Below are 6,118 nucleotides of genomic sequence, written 5' to 3'. Positions count from 1 at the left end.
TTTATGAGGTTGATAAACGACCTGAAAGCAAGTGATAGTTCTTGTATAAGTAACTTCTTGTCCCATTGTCGGTCTTCACCACATAATGTTAACATAATGTTGACATTATGAAAAAAACCCACTTAAATCATTATGGTAATTACGAAATTTGATTGATGATGAAAGTTTCATTTTTTTGGACTGATATTTTGGTTAGATCTCGTAGAGTACATTTCATTCAGAGAAGGGTCACATATATATCGGACACACGTTTGGTGACTCATTATCAAATTGCAAAACTGGGTCAAACTCCAAGACCAAATATGATGGTACTCAAAACAAGAGGCCCATGGGCCACATCGCTCACCTGAGCACACTGGCTAGACTAAGGCACAAATCAATTCAGTAATGAACGGGGGGTGGGGGGGAGGGTGGTGCTTGAATTTTAAACTACCTGATGATGCTTTCCTGTCAATATAACAAATGAATTTGTTGTACTTGAGAAGATTTTAAAAGAATTTTCCCATTTATTCATTTGTAAAAATTTGATCCCCCATTGTAGCTCCTCCCTATCTCAGGGGTAATCATTTGAACAAACTTGAATCTACATTACCCGAGGATGTTTCCATATCAATAAGACTAACATAGCTTTTCTGTTCTTGAGAAGAATTTTTTTTTCTATATGTTCTGATGTAAAACTTTCGATCCCCCATTGGGCCCCACCCTACTCCCGGGGGTCATCATTTGAACAAAATTGAATCTACACTACCTGAGGATGCTTCCATATAAATTTGACTCCTCATGGCTTTGCTGTTCTTGAGAAGAAATTTTTCCTATATATTTCTATGTAAAACTTTGATCCTCCATTGTGGCCCCGCCCTACCCCTGGGAGCCATGAATTGAACAATATTGAATCTACACTTCCTGAGGATGCTTCCATATAAACATGACTCTTCATGGCTTTACTGTTCTTGAGAAGAAGATTTTTCCTATATATTTCTAAGTAAAATTTGGATCCTCCATTGTGGCCCCGCCCTACCCCCGGGGGTCATGATTTGAACAAACTTGAATCTACACTTCCTGAGGATGCTTCCATATAAATATGACTCTTCATGGCTTTGCTGTTCTTGAAAAGAAGATTTTTAAAGATTTTTCCTATATATTTCTATGTAAAACTTTGATCCTCCATTGTGGCCCCGCCCTACCCCCGGGGGTCATGATTTGAACAAAATTGAATCTACACTTCCTGAGGATGCTTCCCTATAAATATGACTCTTCATGGCTTTACTGTTCTTGAGAAGAAGATTTTTAAAGACTTTTCCTATATATTTCTATGTAAAACTTTGATCCTCCATTGTGGCCCCGCCCTACCCCCGGGAATCATGATTTGAACAAACTTGAATCTACACTACCTGGGGATGCTTCCCTATAAATATGACTCTTCATGGCTTTACTGTTCTTGAGAAGAAGATTTTTAAAGATTTTTCCTATATATTTCTATGTAAAATTTTGATCCTCCATTGTGGCCCCGCCCTACCCCCGGGGGTCATGATTTGAACAAAATTGAATCTACACTTCCTGAGGATGCTTTGCTATAAATATGACTCTTCATGGCTTTACTGTTCTTGAGAAGAAGATTTTTAAAGATTTTTCCTATATATTTCTATGTAAAACTTTGATCCTCCATTGTGGCCCCGCCCTACCCCCGGGGGTCATGATTTGAACAAAATTAAATCTACACTTCCTGAGGATGCTTCCCTATAAATATGACTCTTCATGGCTTTACTGTTCTTGAGAAGAAGATTTTTAAAGATTTTTCCTATATATTTCTATGTAAATTTTTGATCCTCCATTGTGGCCCCGCCCTACCCCCGGGGGTCATGATTTGAACAAAATTGAATCTACACTTCCTGAGGATGCTTCCCTATAAATATGACTCTTCATGGCTTTACTGTTCTTGAGAAGAAGATTTTTAAAGATTTTTCCTATATATTTCTATGTAAAACTTTGATCCTCCATTGTGGCCCCGCCCTACCCCCGGGGGTCATGATTTGAACAAACTTGAATCTACACTACCTGGGGATGCTTCCATATAAATATGACTCTTCATGGCTTTACTGTTCTTGAGAAGAAGATTTTTAAAGATTTTTCCTATATATTTCTATGTAAAACTTTGATCCTCCATTGTGGCCCCGCCCTACCCCCGGGGGTCATGATTTGAACAAACTTGAATCTACACTACCTGGGGATGCTTCCATATGAGTTTCATCTTTCCTGGCCCTGTGGTTCTTGAGAAGAAGATTTTTTAAAGATGCTATTCATTTTTCACTAATTCTTAATTATCTCCCCTTGAAAGAGGGCGTGGCCCTTTATTTTAACAAACTTGAATCCCCTTCACCCAAGGATGCTTTGTGGCAAGTTTGGTTGAAATTGGCCCAGTGGTTCTGGAGAAGAAGTCGAAAATGTGAAAAGTTTACAGACAGACGGACAGACGGACAGACGGACAGACGGACTACAGACAAAATGTGATCAGAAAAGCTCACTTGAGCTTTCAGCTCAGGTGAGCTAAAAAGGTCTTGTCACAAGGAATACACATGTGAAATATGAAAGCCATAGCTCCAGCTAATCAAAAGTTATGAGCAAAAGTTAAAGTATTTGCGGACAGACAGACAGATAGACAGACGGACGGAGAGGGCAAAAACTAATCTTCGATTACGGGGGCATAAAAATAAAGACAATGCATGTATGTTTTGTTGGTCATTTGATATGAGTTTTAGTTGATGAAAAATGAATAATGAAAGATATACGTAACATACTTAATAAAGAAATCTATATCATTTGTTTAGCATTACTTTATTAAACTATTATAGTTTAAATGGTTCCTCAGTTAAATTTTTATATATATATATATATATATATATATATATATATATATATATATATATATATATATATATATATATATATATATATATATATACTGATATATACTGCATTGAGATTTTCCAAAGAATGGAGGATGATCAATATTTCCAGATTTGTTTTCAATAATTATATTTAATATGTTATAACCTTTTTTTCTGGGTATTTTAGATTTAGCGAACAGATGATATAGAATTTTTTTTTCATACTCTATAATCATCGCTTTTTTCACTGGAGATAAAAAATGAACATAATATGGAACCTGGAGTTTCGATTTTGTGTGATTTGAAATCATAATGAACTAGAAATATGTCCATATGACATGAATACCCAGCTCAAAGTGTGTAAGTATTGCGACATGAAAAGATAAGTACTTGCTTCTGTTTGAGCGATTATTAAATTATGATGAAAAAGGAAATAATTTTCACGACCTTTTTTAAATACAAAACTTATTCCTGTAGTGAAGTACAGTTTTTGTTTTTGTAGCATGTTACATTTTCGCTAGCCAAGGGTTTCTGATCCACACCGCTTTTTGAGAAGCCGTTCGGATCAGAAACCCATGGTTAGCAGGGATGAGCATGTTGGTTCATCCCAACAAACTGTTGGTTCATCCCAACAAACTAACAGATAACAGCTTAATAAAGTTTCATACTTAAATGTTCATTCATTTAAGGCCAAAGAAACAGAAAATTTGGACACAAGTTGAGTAATTCTCACCAATATAAATCAGTAGTTGAATACCTGAGACTGCCGCTCTCATCAATATGTATCAGTATATGAAATTTAATAATTGAAACTGAGCTAAACGCATCGTGATGGACGGACAGACGAAAGGCCGGACAGAAGATCGAAAGGATGGATATGGTAGAAATGAAATTCCTATTTATTCCAATAGTTAACCATAGTTTAACTTATCACTATAGTTAAGGAGGGATTCTTCTCATGGGAACACTTATTTCTTATATTTAAAAATCAATGAAATTTTCACAGAATCAAGAAGACACTATCACTAAGTGATGGTATCAATTAGATTAAATTTGACCGTTTTATATTAGAGGCAAGGTCAGGTCTAGGTCAGTACCTTTTCCCTGGACATTAAGAATAAAAAATTACTGTTTCCAGTAATGAGATGCCTACTTCTATTTCAATGAATTAAATGTTTTTCTTTTTGCATAAAGAGATATTACCATATATAGGGTATAGGATATATAGGATATTGGCTAATCCGATTTTTCTCTATTTTTCTTACAATTTTAAGATATTTTAGTTATTTTTATATGCTTCCTATATTTAAATTTTTCTTATTTTCACATATGGTAAAGTTGTCAGATAAAGATACAAAATGATATAAAAACAAAAAGTTTTGACCGTTTACTAAGAGAGAAAAAACACTTTTTACGGATTTTGGGCTCAAATCTGAACTTAGATTGGAAGCTTTTAAAAGCTAATATAATTGTAGTTTGTTTGGAAAATCAAATGTATTTGATATATTTTAAAACTTTAGTCCCTTATTATTAATTTAACTCATTAAATCATTTAAAGATTTTCTCCAAGTCTTTGATTGTGTAAAAATTATAACTAAATAACTAAAAATTATAACTAAATTCATTGTTCTATAATTATTTTGAGAGGCAGAAAAGAAGATATTTTCATACGCCGCCTTTCCGCCAAAAATATAGTCCCTGCTAGATTTCAAACTCAGTTTACCATTTCTATTTAAAGCTGTGCAATTGTGATGAGGAAAGAAAAATATGATCTTTTAAATCTCTTACATCTAAATATGTAAAACATATAAGCAAATGTACTTTGAATATTTCATCTAGTCAGAAACCAGACAAGAATCCCTCCTTAAGCATAGTTTTCAAAGTTATCACTATAGTTAAACATAGTTTTTAAAGTTATCACTATATATCGTAAATCAAAGTGTTAAAGTGATCATTATGATTAATCAAAGTTAAAGATTTACCACAACTGTATATAATGTCCTGTGGTAGAAGTCTCAATTAATTTCATATTAATTGCACAGAATAAATAATTTCCAGTTTTACTGATTTTCTCATTTACCAGAGTTATCTGTTGCTATCATGTATTTTAAATAAGTATATTAATAGCATTAAGTAAATCAAACAAGGTGTATAGAGTTATCATCTTATATTATATTATAAGATGATAACTCTTTTCATCTTGTTTGTTTTACTAAATGCTATTAATATACTGTAATTTACTAATATGAAAAAGACCAAGTAAAAAGAAAGACAAATAATATTCTTTTAAGAAATGCTTAGCCAGTATAGTAGTCATTGAAAACATTAGGTTTCAAAAAGAATTACTGAAAATAAATTTTAAAATAAACTGTAATGCACACAACGTGCGACAAAATTATAAAAAAAACAACTAGTCTATTATACAGGAGGACTATTTGCAGCCGCATTTGATGGAAGATGCTTAATACTATTAGTTTAGTGGTTCACTTAAGCTGGTTTGACTTATAATAAAGATAAATTAAAACAAACTATATTAAAACAGGCATATCCTTACAAAAACTACAATATTTAATGATAGTTAACCATAGTTTACTATTGTTAACTAAAGTGATAACTTTTACATTTTGATTAACTATAGTGATAACTATGAAAACTTTGATTTACTATAGTGATCACTATGACACTATAGTGATAACTATGAAAACTTTGAAATACGTTAGTTTTCACTATGAAAACTTTGATTTACTATGGTTATCAATCTAATATACTTTAGATCGTTGTATATCATTTTTTTTTAAAATTTAATATTGTCTTTTCACGTAAGGTATTTGCTCTTCCTTAGATAATGTGTCAAGGTATATATATCAAAAGATTTATTGAAAGTCTAGTCTAAATGTGTCTCTTTGCTCCTACCTAATTTCTGGAGTCACAAAAATGACTTAACTTGATTCAATGCAAATAAGATATTGTACAGTATAGTACTAGGTCTCAAGGTCAAAATTAAAATGAGATAATTTCTTAAAGTATTTGAGATGTTTGACCGCTTTTCTAAATAAATGCAAGCGAGAATAGAGAATATATTACTATGACTTCACACAACAGTTCTGCCATTTCTAGTTCCAAACACAAATCCCTTGGCTTTCTATAAGATCAACGTACATTGTATATTGTAAAACTGGAGATTCAGGCGTTTAAATACTAAGTTCCAATACAATGCATAGGAAAACTTGAAA

This window comes from Saccostrea echinata, unplaced genomic scaffold (assembly GCF_033153115.1).
Source record: "Saccostrea echinata isolate AGI-Se365-2 ecotype Australia unplaced genomic scaffold, CSIRO_AGI_Sech_v1 ptg000028l, whole genome shotgun sequence".
Taxonomy (NCBI): Eukaryota; Metazoa; Mollusca; class Bivalvia; order Ostreida; family Ostreidae; genus Saccostrea; species Saccostrea echinata.
Note: the sequence above shows the minus strand (reverse complement) of the source record.